Genomic DNA, 13082 nt, shown 5'->3' with positions numbered 1-13082 from the left:
CATGCTTATAATCCCAGCACTCAAGAGGCTGAGACAGGAGGACTGCAATGAGTGTGAGGCCAGACTGGGCTACAAAGTGAGTTCAAGCCAAACCTGAACTACATAGTGAAGTCTTGTCTCAAAAAAACAAAAAAAGTGGGGGGAGGGAGGAGATAGCTCAGCAGCATAAGCACCTGTCTCACAAGCGCAAGGTCCTGAGTTTGATCCCTGGTACCAAAACAAAAGACCAAAAAAAGGGCATGGAGAAGAGTAAGGCTTTTTTTTTTCTTCTCTCCTGAGCTAGATTCCCAGCCCATTCTTTATTTTGGGGACAGTTTGTTAAGTTGTCCAGACTGGATTCGCGTTTGCCATCTTCTGTCTCAGCCTCCTAGAATGCTGGGATTAGAGGGATCCACCCCTGTGTGTGGCTAAACTAGGCTCCTTCAAAAAAACATCTTTATTGTTACCAAAAAGAGAAAGCTTTAGGAGAAAATAACCCAGACCCACGCTGTATGGGTGCTGCAGATGCTCTGGCCACACAGCAAAGCTCCGTGCGCTGCTGGCTGCTGGCTTCCTTTCACTGCCAATGCGGGGTCAAGGAGCGAGAGCATGAACACAGTAAACAGCCTCCAGGGAATGGCCCAGCTACTTTCTTCTCTCTGTTGTCTTGGGGCCTGAGGTCTCAGCGTGTCCCATGAGCAGTGGATGGCACAGTCACAACAAGATGGCTGGGACCTAGGGTCCAAAGCCTGTTTCCCTACCCTCCTCTCTCCTACCAGGGTATTTGCGACCTTGATGGGCATTTCCTGGGACTTGAGGGGGAGGACGGGGCTGCTGCGGTGAGGCTACCCAGGGCTCTCTGGAGCTCACTGTCTGCTCCTACTCCTGATGGAACCCTGCATGTACCTCCAGACTCCCCCAAAATGGTACTGCTAACAGCCGCTCTTGACCAGAGCCCCACGAATCACACAAATCCGAGCAATACGCACTTGTGGTTTCCTGTGTTCTGGGTGTGAAATGCACAAAGGAACCCAAGACACACACACTCTTCGCTCTTCTGCAATGCATGACTGTGCAGAGGAGGAGTGGCTTTTTGAGGAGAAAGAGGACAGGCACCTGCTTGACTCGAGCTTGTCTTGCAGTCACAGGGCTGGCTTGTGCGTCATGGCCAGTTCTGCGGCTCTAGATCCATGAGCATCCTCTACCTATGTGCAAGTAGCTGTGTGTTGTTGAACTTTAACTTGTCATAACAGATCTGAGAAGGTCCCAGGGCAATGCATCAAAAGTAGACTGTTGCCTGTGTAAATCTATGCAGTCAGGATGTGCTATCTTTTTCTTTCTTTCTTTTTTCTTTCTTTCTTTCTTTTTTTCAGAATTTCTGGGTTGTGTGGCTCTTCTAGGAATTTTTCAAATTGTGCAAATCTTAAAAAGGAAAAACAAAACAAAACAAAACCATGTTGGTGGACCTGTGCTGTCCCCTACTGTGCAGTCCCAGCAGTGACAGCCAGTGGCTACCTGAGGTGTGGAGTGACCAGAGCCACGTCGAGTGGGCCGCTGGGCCCCAGGCAGGCTTCTTGTTGTCCTCGCTCTGTGTTGCCACCTGCCCTGCCTGCGGCCTGCTCCCCACACCTCCCTCTGCATGGCTGATCTGCCCCAGCGTCCCGGCTCTGCCCACAGAGCTCCCAGCACCACACTCTCTGGGCTCGGGCAGCATCTTGTTGGAGATCTGCTGGCGCAGGGCCACACCAGTCGGCTCCCGGCTGGCCTGAGCATGCTTCGTGTTTACACATGGATGAGTATGAGGGTGGGCGACCGATGGGGGCATGGATGGCTTGCATGCTGTCCCATCCATCCCTGAAGGACTGACAGTCGACACTGCAGGTGACACTTGTCCCCCAGGCTGGTTCTGGAGCAGGGTTCTAGTCACACAATAACCTGGGGCAGAAGCCAGGTTCAGGAACAGGAAAATCCTATCCCTTCTGTTGCTGAGCAGGAATCGCTGCAGCGCACTGTGCTCTCGGTCATCAGGTCTGGGCTCTCCACCTCTGGGGACCTCAAGACCTAACCTGGGTGTCAAAGCCCTGGGAAGCACCCCCCAGGAATGTGGGAGCAGCAGTTCGTAAGGCTCAGGGGCTGCGCCTTACTCCATGGAGTGCCCTAAGCTGTGTCCTACCTGGGGTCACAAGGCCCTGGCCTCTCTGTGCTCCTGACATCTAGCTACAGGAGGACACGGTCCTCACCTGGGCAACACAGCCTGTTAGCACGTGGGAGACACTGGCCCACCTGGCTCAGTTGGACCCGCCCCGCTCCCTCCTTCCAGGAGGTGCTGGGTCGCAGGCAGCCTGGCCGATACTGCCATCATGACCCCGAACTCTCAGCAGATAGAGGTGGAGGAGCCTCTCGCCCTCTGACAGACCTGCATTACTTGCCAGAGAGCTTTGAGCCAAGGACGGGGCTGGGGCAGAGTGGATGATGCAGGGAGGGGGCACAGAGAGAGGGAGGAGAGGGAGTTGAGGCAGAGCTTTGCAGCATAAAAGGAGAGTCATGACCCAAGGGGTAAGGGCTGGCCTGCTGGGGTGCAGGACTCCAGGGGGGTGCCCCTCCATCCTGAGCTCAAGATGCCTAGCAAGGCCCAGCAATGCTTAGTGACAGTAGCTTCATGTCCCTGGCTAGGGTAGGCACATGCGGGGGTCCTCCAGGAAACAGGCTCTTGGGTAACCCAGGGGGCAGCCCTGTGTCCCCCTGGCCCCCTCAGACCACAGTGGAAGGATACTAGAGTCCCATCTACCCCTGCAGACACTGCTGGAGCCTTGTCCCTATCAGGGTGCAATAGGCCCACATCAGTAGTCCTGAGGGGCTCCCTGGGGGTGCATGTAAGCTAGTGTTGTGAGTGGACACAGAAGTACGGGCCTCCACCTAGTGTCACCTCCTTGTGCCTTCCCAGGCTGTGGGCTGTGCATAGAGGGTCAGTAGCACCTCAGGTCCGACTCTGAGGTCCAGGGAGCTGGGGAAGAGCATGGACTGCAAAGGTGGCCTCGGCACACTTCTGCTCCCTCCTGGCCACCTCTGAAGGCTTGGATTAACACCAGAAGCTCCTTCTGAGGCAAGAAGTGTCCACCCTGCTGTCACCCTGCAAGCCCCAGAGAGGACAGCATTCCAAAAGGACCCTATGCAGAAATCAGAGAGCTGCAGGAGAGGACATGCAAGGAAAATCCACAGGCTGTTTGCTGAAAGCATTGCCCTTCAAGTGAACGCAAAAGACCCGTTTATAAATGAGCTTTGCATGGAGCATATTTGCCCAGAATTTAAATAATTTCACTTATTCTGGGAGCTAAGCTCCTCTCTCCTTCAAGTTGTTTACCATGTGGATGAAGGGCTCTGTCAGATGGGACATCTCTGGGCGCTGTAATATTTGCTCAGTATCCACTGCTGAAAAGATGCCCTTTCTAAGCTGTGCCCTCAGTCATGGCCAGGCCAGGGGGTTCACGTGGTTGCTGGCCACATCCTGCAGGTCCCCGGTTAAGCCTGGTGTTGGCTCCAATCAAAGGTTAGCACTTGGATTTGAAACTTCAGCTGTTAAACACTCTGATGCCCTATAAGCCTTTCACACAGAAAGGCTGCACGTACGATTCTAAAAAGTGGTGTTATTTCTACCCCGTGTTAATTTAAGGGCTTAGAAAGAAAAGGGAAAATAAATTAGCTGTGTGTTTCTGTGACACAAAGGCAAATCTAATGCTTGCCTCTAGGCTGACTGCTGTTGTCTCAAAGGCCAGGCTCTTCCATGGCTGCTGTCCTGGCTAGATAATTTATGTACTTAGAGGAGCAGGCAGACAGGAGTAAGGGCAGGACTGCACAAGGTCCCAAAACTCTGTGCCTCAGTTGACCCCTCTGCTCAAAGGAGCTGTGCCCAGCATGAAAAGCTGCTGAAAAGACGGTGAGAGTTGAAATGCGGGAAGTGCTGAGAGGTGCACAAGGTGGGGGCTGCAGTCAGGCCCCCAACTCCAGACTCACAGAGCAGCCGTGAGCAACCTCAGGCTCCAGGCCACGATCACTGTCACTGCAGCAGTAGGTCACATCATGTTGTCATTCATTATTTTGCTGATGTCCCCAGACTCAGAACACACCATGAGCACTTGGAGGAAACAAAGGCTAAGAAAAGGTGGGCACTGATCCCTGGGGATATGCACTGTGTAGAACAGAAACTCACTGAGTGCTACAAAAATGCCAGTGCTGGCGGGACAGGGCCGACCTAGCTGTGTTCCTTCCCAAGCTCTTAGAACATGGGGACTCCACAGAGATCCGGTTCCCCCTGGTCACCCTCACTGCAGTGGGTCCATGTGGGGCTGGGGACACAGAGGGCTGGACTTTGGGCTCCAGTCTTTTTTTTTTTTTGTGGTACCAGGGATTGAACTCAGGACCTTGCACTTGCCAGACAAGTGCTTATTCTACTGAGCTATCTCCCCAGCCCTTGGGCTCCAGTCTTGACAAAGTGACAGGGACCATGGGCATGTGCAGCTCTGTGTCTGGGAAGATAGGACTTTGGAACAACAAGGCAGGAGAGGCCAGGGAACAGAGACCTCAATGATTTGAAAATGCTGTCCCAGTTTCTATCTAGATATCCCCCCAAATTCTCCTGTGCTCCTAGGAGCTGAGTGGATCAAGGAAGGGTGTGCGATGCTGGAGTCTTCCACTGATGAGCTCAGAGCTCAATGTGATGCTGGGAGGTGGAGCCTGGTGGAGGAGGGGTCACTGGGGCATGGCCTGGAAGAGTCATCTCCCTCCTCCTCCTCCCGTGATCCATCTCTGTTTCCTGTTCCCCATGCCTGGAGCAGCTCTCCTCCACCCTGCCCCTCTGCCATGCCACCCTGCCTTGGCACCAGCCAACTATGGACTGAGACTTCTACAAACTGAGCCTAAATAAACCTCTTCTCTTGGGAGCTGTGAGTGTCAGATATTGTGTCTCAGGGATGAGAAACTAACACAGAGCCCTTGTCCTGGTCAGAGGATGCACCCATGTCAGCCTCGTGTCCCTCCTTTACCCATTTCTGTCCCTCAGACCTGTCTTCTGCGAGCCCTCACTTCCCCACTGTGGTGTCTAAGAGGAGCCTCAGGGATGGAGCGTGTGTCCTTGGGCTGGGAAGAGGGCACTTCCACCCAGGAGCAGCCCCTGAACCCAGCAGAGGGGCAGTGTGCTCAGCCCCAGCCCCACTGCCATCCAAGTGCCAAGTGCCTTGGCAGCTGTTGGGGGCATGCATCCCTGCTGGGCCTGCTGGAGTGGTGACCTAGTGCCCAGGGAAGGAGGAGTTGCTGGTGGTCTTTGTGTCATCCTCTGGGATGTCTCCAAGGCCCTAAACAACCTTCCCACAAGGTGGCTGGTGGGGTGGTCTCAGTGGGAGGCAAGACATCAATGCCCAGTCCAAGTGCCACTCTGGAGATGGCACTGTGCCCATCCCTGTGCTGTGTGGCACCTGCCCAGGGCTAAGGGCCCCAGAACCATCTCCTGTGAGTGAAGTGTTTCCTGCAGCCCCACACATTAACTGACACTTCTCTTGCCTCAGTGACACCTGGTTGTAGCCCCTGCAGCAGAGTGAGGGAGACCCTACCCGGGGCCAACGGTGGGGGCCCTCACTCCATCTGGTCTCCACCTCCACCCTGGCCCTGGATTCCCAGCAGTGTCCCCCCTCCTGCAAATCTGGCACTGCCTGGGGGTGGCATGGGTTGTCAGAATGGGGTGCTACTCCATTGGGGACAGAAACCAGGGTACTGCACAGCGTCTTTGAGGACATAGCACAGGATAGTGTGCAAACTCAGTGTTAGCCGCGCTCAGCTGTGCAGTCCCATGAGTGGTTGTGTGTGTGTATATGTGTGTGTGTTTGCATACACACCATTCATGCTTGTGTGTACATGCCTGTGGGAGTGCATGAGTGGGTAGTGTAGGCAGACATGCATGTGAGTGGGCAGACAGTGTGTGCATGCATTGCAGGTGTGAGCTGGGGCACACATGCACAGAGAAGTGTGTGTACTGGGTAGCTGCATTGTGCTTCCAAGATCTGGAAACCTGCCTGTGGCCCTATGCTGCTCCCATACACAGGTGGGGACACAGCCAAGTGCACCACGTGTGCATGTCCCGATAGGAACAGCAGGGCTCAGTGGAGGGTACAGGGCCCTGGGGTCCCTCCTGTCTCTGGGAAGGAGACACTGGCAGACTCGTCTTGCTGTGCGGTTTTGAGCTTGTCCTAAAGGAGCACAGAGATACCCTCCCCCTAAGAAACAGTTAAGCCAAACATCTATGAGCTCCCAATGAAGCACGAACAGCAGCAAACAAACCTCACAAGTAGTGTAGAGAAGACAGCACTGTTATGGGAGTGGACCTAGGACACCTCCAGGGCAGATACACCCTGTGCCCTGCTGTGCCCTACTGTGCCAGCCAGCTCTGCCTGGAGATTTGAGGCAATTCTGAAATTGCCCTGTGTACATCTAGAACAAATTGATTACAGGCAATCAGAGCCAGTGTGTAATTTGCAGGCCCTGTACAGAAGAAGGAGCTGAGTGGGGTCTACTCAGTTCATCAAGGGTGTTGGCACAGCACCAGTCTCTCCTGATACCAACCTGGTAGGTGTGGGCTGCCTCATGGGTACAGAGGGTCCACCCCAGGAACATGGCTTCAGCTGTGGCTGCTAGCAAGGGAGGGCAAGTGGGGGGAGCGCAGAGCCATGGATGGGAACGGGTGTAAGGCACAGGGATGGCATGGAGGCCAGGAGATTGTGTCACAGCACCCATACCTCACTCCAGGACATCCAGAGCCTGCAGCGTACCACGTCCAAGTGGCCATTGCTAATCTCCGGCCAGAACCATGGCAGGGGGATGCTGTAGCCCATAGATGCCAAAAGTACACAGGGTGGCCAGAGGACTTGGGGTAGAATGCAGCAGGGGCAGCTCTGATGTCAGCCCATTGAGTTAGCTCAGTTCTGCAGCTCAAGAAGTAAGAGGAAGAGGGAACAGGAAGTGGGAGGAGGATCTTGGTCTAGAACAGCTACTTGGGAACTGCAGTACACAGTGCATGGGGGTTAGGGCAGTCGAGGAGGTGGTAGTGTCTGATGAGAACCAGGTGCTGTCCAGCTCAGAGACCCCCCACGAGATGCTGCCCAGAGAGGCCAGGCAAATGCCCAGCTGCACCCAGGCACCTCTTCAGCCTGGGCCCACCCTGCAGTGCTGTCACCACCTGTGTGTCCTAGGCCTGGTGGCAGGGAGCAGCTCCTGAGCCCAGCAGAGGGGAAGTATGCTCAGCCCCAGACCAGCTCTCCTAAATGTGTTGGCCATGAGTGCTGGACTCAGGGAGGCCTGGGTGGAAGTGACAACAACAGCCATGTGTGGGCATGGCTCTGCCCTGGCACCAAGGGCCTGATTTTGTCAGTGTCCTGGCTGAGAGATGTTGATCTGAGGTCTGTGGCACTATGGAATATTTTGGCTTGTATATTTTGGTTTTTGTTTTGTGTGGTTCTGATGCTCAAACCCAGAGCCTTGTCCTTGCAAGGCAAGCATTCTGCTGCTGAGCCACATTGCCAGCCCTGTTTTGTCATGTAGTATGACTCTTTTTGTAAGTCTGAAACCATTTCAAAGTACACGGTTAAAAGGTAAAAGAATTAAACAGAAGATTTGCTTTTGTCCTTAGTAGATCCAGCCCAATCAAGGATGGACAGAGTGTGTGTGTTCAAGAGTCACTAAGGCTGGGTGTGATGGGGCACAGGAGGCTGAGGCGGGAGGACTGAAATTTTGAGGCCAGCCTATGGCAGCTTGTGTCCCACCGTGAAACTTAAAAAGTTCTGGGAATGTAGCTCCTTGGTGGAGTACTTGCCTAGTAGGTGTGAGGCCCCAAGTTCCATCCCCAGCACCCAAAGAAAGAAAAATAAACAGCGAGGGTTGAACCTACTGTGCGAGCCCAATGCCTGTGGTCCTGTGTCAGCTCCATGTGTTGGACCCCGAAGGAAGGGCTTTCCCACCTCCCACTCCTGACGGAGACAACCCCACACTCCAGACACAACTACCGAGGAAGAGCCCAGGACAGGCGGTCCAGCGCACACTTCCTTCCCTGGGCTGTGTGGGCAGCTCTGTTCCAGCTCTGTCCTCTGCTCCCTGGGGCTATCATCTTATGGTACAAACATCCTCATCTCACGTTGGTGGTGCACCCCCATGGGCCTGGATGGAGCGTGTGACACGGATGCCACGATCAGACAGGCGGCTTGGTAAGGGTGGGGCTGGGGCAGCTCAGGGGCAGGCTCTGGCTTAGTATGTGGAAGGCCCTGGGTTCAGATCCTGTCAGAAAAACAGACCAGTGGACACACACAGATACACACACGCCCTACCTCAGCATATGGACCTTGTCACTCGATGCGGGTCCTCAGCCTTGGGCTTCCAGGACCAGGGGCCAAAACAGACCTTTCTTTACCACCCGCCACCCTGTGGCACTGTTGTGATAGAAACAGAACCAGACTATAACACAGCCTCTTCTACTTAGACACATTCACGCTTCCACCGCTCACGGCTTGAGAATTCCTTGCCTTTTGGTGCTGAGCACAGTGAGATCCCCACCTGGATGTTCTGAGTTTATTGTCTTGCCTACGAGAACATCTAGGTCACTTGAAAGTTTAGCAATTGTGTGCTGTAAAATCTGCATGCGGATTTTTATATGGGCGCAAGTTTGCCGCTCCTGCAGGTAAATAGCACTGCATGGGATGGGGAGATGTCTCGCAAGAAGCCACAGGCTGCCATCCAAGCTGACCGCACCCTTTGCTTCCCTGGGGCCCCATCCTCGCAGCACATAGTGTGGCCAGTGCTCGAGGTGGCTGTCCTCACGGCTGCCCCACCATCTGCTGCTCTCTTCTGGCACAGCGTAGGAGGCCTCTCTACATGCCTCATTGCTATTTGCTTTGGTGAGGTGTTTGTATTCTCATGCTGAGTTTTTGTTTTTGTAGTGATAGGAATCGAACCCATGATGTCACACCTGCTAGGCCGGTGCTCCCCGACCAAGCTACACTTCTCGCCCTTGAGTTCTAAGAATTCTTCAGGAAGCATCATTCTCCATCAGACATGCCTCCTTCACATATAGTCTCCTGGTCTGTAGCTGTTTTTTTTTTCTGCATTTTAGGGAAGGGTCTACAGGGTGTTCAGGGTCTCACTACTAGATTGGACTCTTAGTGATCCACCTGTTTACAGCCTCCCAAGTGCTGGGATTACAGGTGCGCACTACTATGCCCAGTCTCAATCACCATCTCAGCACTCCCCGGGGGCAGTGCCAGCACAGCAAGCTGAGGAATTGAACCCCTGGCCCCTGCATCTGCTTGCAGGCACTTTATGTAGTTGTCTTCTCATTCTATTGACAATGCCCTTTGCAGAACTGAAAATTTTAATTTTAATGAAGTCTGGCATATTGATTCTTTTTTCCTAGGCTGTCTCTTTGACATTGTATTTAAAGTCATCTCTGTATCCAGGAGCACTGAAATTATCTCCCAGGAAGGCTGCACCTCTGCATGTGAGGACTGCGATGCACTCAGAGTTCATTTTTGTAACAAGCACAAGGCCAGTGTCCAGCTTTGATTTCTACATGTGGCTGTCCAGTTGTCTGAGAACCATGGTGAGGAGGCTGCCTTTTCTCCACAACTGGCCCTTGAGTGTCCTTTGGTCTGAGCTGCATTCTGTGGCCCTGCCTTGGGTCCTGTCCTGTTGCTGCCCCATCACTAGCGCCACATGGCCTGGCTCCTGTGGCTCCTTCTTTGGTCCAATGTCTCCAGATCTTCCTGTTTTCCTCTCCTTCTCCTTCTCCTCCTTCTCCTCCTTTTCCTTCTCCTTCTCTTCCTCCTCCTTCTCCTCCTTCTCCTTCCCCTTTCTGTTCTCCTTTTTCTCAGCTTTTATGCCCACAGTCTTAAGAGTCAGTTTGTACCAAAGGTCACTTGCTAGGCTATGGATGTGTGTGCTTCATCCTAAAAGAAGAGGGTGTCAGTCTTTTATTTGTCCTTCTGAACCACATGTGGCCATCAGAAAGGCCTCCCTACCACAAGACCCACGCCTGTGCTCTGTGTCCCCAGTCAGACATATGTCGTCTTCCTTCCCCACACCTACCTGCTGGTCCTTTAGACCACTCTGGCCTTGAGCTGGACCTAGCAATCAAGTTATGCCTTCCTCTAGGTGCCTGGACAAGTGTCCCAGAAAATCATCATCAAAAATTCATCTTTACCACCCACCTTCACCGTATTTTAACTCTCTCCATACATTTGACTCCATTTCTGGACTCTCCATCCTGATCCAAATCTAAACAAAAATCCAATCCCACACCACTTGTAGAGAAATTCTCAGCAGAGTCAGTGGCAGTGCTGTAACCCTGTTCTATCCTGTCCTGACTGGTCTCCTGCTCGAGTCCTGGTGTCTACCATGACACTCGGCAGGCCAAGCCAAATGCTCCAAATAAAATAATGCACCCAAAATCCAGAGAAACAGCCTAGAAAAGGCGAAACCCATTACCTCTAGCCCCACCAGCAAGTGTCATTGATGGAATTGACTGAGCATTTATCTGACATGGAGGTGACATTAACCAGACTGGGCTTCTCTCCAGAGTCATTAGTCCAGATCTGCTGCAAATGCAGTGTCACCAGGCTGCTTGTCTCCTCCACACAGGGTGCCCTGTAGCTGGCCCAGCTCCAAGCAGGAGGATCAGCTCCAACCATGCTTTCTTCATCCTTAATCCTAGGAGAGGCCAACAGCTCCGCTGAGGGCAAGGATCCTCACAAGGACCCTTGGCCCAGAAACCCTTGAGCACAGAGCTGGGCGGGAAGGAGCAGATGCCACCTCCAGGGCGTTCCAGGGGGACAGGGCTGGGTGCTGGAATAGACCCACGTACACACAGCATGGTCCCCATCCTTTTCCATTCCTGAGCAGCCCTCCCTATGGCCCTGCCCAGGGGAAACAGCTCATAGCTGGAAGAACAGGGAACATGAGACACAGCTCCAGCTGTCCGGCCCCCTGTGATGGTGACAGTGACAGAGATGTGCACAGTGGTCTCAAGGCTGTCTCTGCAGAGCCTGTGTCTTTCCAATTCCACCTCATGTGCAGAGCCGCAGTGAATAGCTGCTGTTGTCTAAGCCCAAACTGCAGGACCCTGAGGCTTTCATTCTGAATTGGAGCCCAAGAGGGTGTGAATGTGTGCTCTTCCTAGAGCTCAAGGACCTTATCACCACGAAGACAAGGGCCAGAGCCACTGGGGAGCCCACAGGATGCCCTTGGGGATGATGAGCAGGGTCCTGGCCACCATCCCAATCCCATAGTGAAGTGGAGACAGGCAGAGAGCAGCAGGGAGCAGAGCTCTTCCCTCTGGGACCAGAGGCTCAGGGCAGGCTGAATAGGTCAGGAGACTGAATGGGTGGCCAGTAAAATCCAGAAGAAGCAGATTAACCTGGACACCCACCATGCACCAACGCTGGGCCAAGAGGACACTAAAAACCTCAGTAGTTCAATAGCACGCAATGACGTTAAAGCAGTGATACAGCCTCCTAAGGCAGAAGAGTCCAGGACCAGATGGGTTCCTCATGGCTGAATTTTAGCATAACTTGAAAGAACTAACATTGGTGTTCCTCAGACTGTTCCATGACATAGAAGAGGAGAAATGGCCCCTTTCTCATTCTCTGACACCAATGTCACCCTGACACCAAAACCAAAGAAGGGATTCATATCCAGAATGTAAAGTACTCAAAAACACCAAAAGAACAAGTAGCCCAATAAATAAATGGACAAATGAACTGCACATATTTCTCACAAGCAGTACAAATGGTCGTAATTGTATGAAAAATGTTTGACGCCTTTGGCCGTGAGGGAAATGCAAATTTGGACTCCGTATCACCCCCGTCAGAATGGCTGTCATCAAGAACACAAAACATAGAGCTGGGAGAGATAATATGGCTCACTAAGTGCCTGCCTGGCAAGCTCAAGGACCAGGCTCAACCCCTGGCACCACACGCCATGCCAGCCCCAGAACCCCAGGCATGCCATGCAGACTCTGAAATCAGGCATGGTGGCGCATACCTATAACCCCACTGCTGGGGAGGCTAAGACAAGAGGATCAGTACAGGTCCGAGCTGTGTGGAGAGACCCTGTACCAAATAAACAAACAAATGATTTTTTTTTTAGACAAGGAAAAAAGAACACAAAAAACAATAAATGCTGGTGAGAATGGATAGAGGGACTGCTATAGGTTGTTGGTAGAAATGAAAATTAGCATAGCCCCCGTGGAAATCAGTATGGGGGTTCCTCACAATACCAAAAGTAGAACTACCATATGACCCAGCTCTACCACTCCTCAGTATATACCCAAAGGAATCAAAGTCAGTGTGTCACAGGACCACTAGCACATGTTTAACACAAGAGCCTAGTTCTAGGGTTATTGCAGGGTTCCGACCAGATGAAGACACAGCAGGAGAGGTACTTTGGAAGGCAGACAGCTTTTATTACGCTAGTGGATGGGGGGACATCGGGGTCCAGATCACCAGCCTTCTTCTGAGGTTGCTCCTTGCTCATATAGGTTTTTAGGAGGAAGTACACAAGACAGCTAACATTCTATCTTTGGTTACACATGGCTTTATCGTTAATTGCTAGGCAGAATTTACTCTTATAGATACTCGGGTTATGGTTGTATAACATGGGGGAAGAATCAGTCATTGCCTAAGACCAGGCAGTAACCTTGAGGCGGAAACTCTCTGGGACTTGAAAGGAAGCAAAACACCACTGTCTGGCTAAGCCACACTTACCTTACACCTGGCTCTGGGCGCATCAAGGCTCCTTAAGTTTTGCAGCTCTCTAATTATGAGAACCAATTGTGATTCCCACTCTCGTCCTCAAGTAGTGTTAGAAAAACACTAATGTTCAAAATATAGGATTAAGGGGCTGGAGAGATGGCTCAGTGGTCTAAAGCACCTACTTGAAACAAGCTTGGCAAAGCACAGGGACCGCGGTTCGATCCCCAGCACCACATGCCAGCCAGTCGCGCCCCCTGGTGGGCTGAGCTGGCCACACACACACACACACACACACACACACACACACTAAATGTTAAAATTAAT

General features: G+C 52.6%; 1 protein-coding gene across 2 annotated transcripts in view; it reads left to right on the top strand.

Moving 5' to 3' along the window:
• The window catches only part of Slc6a3 (solute carrier family 6 member 3), a 54588-nt gene that overhangs the window by 40071 nt on the left and 1435 nt on the right, over positions 1 to 13082 (top strand). The window lies entirely within an intron of this gene.

The sequence above is a fragment of the Octodon degus genome, unplaced genomic scaffold, assembly GCF_000260255.1.
Source record: "Octodon degus isolate 3935 unplaced genomic scaffold, OctDeg1.0 scaffold00008, whole genome shotgun sequence".
In the NCBI taxonomy this organism is placed as follows: domain Eukaryota; kingdom Metazoa; phylum Chordata; class Mammalia; order Rodentia; family Octodontidae; genus Octodon; species Octodon degus.
This window is presented reverse-complemented; position numbering and strand designations above follow the sequence as displayed.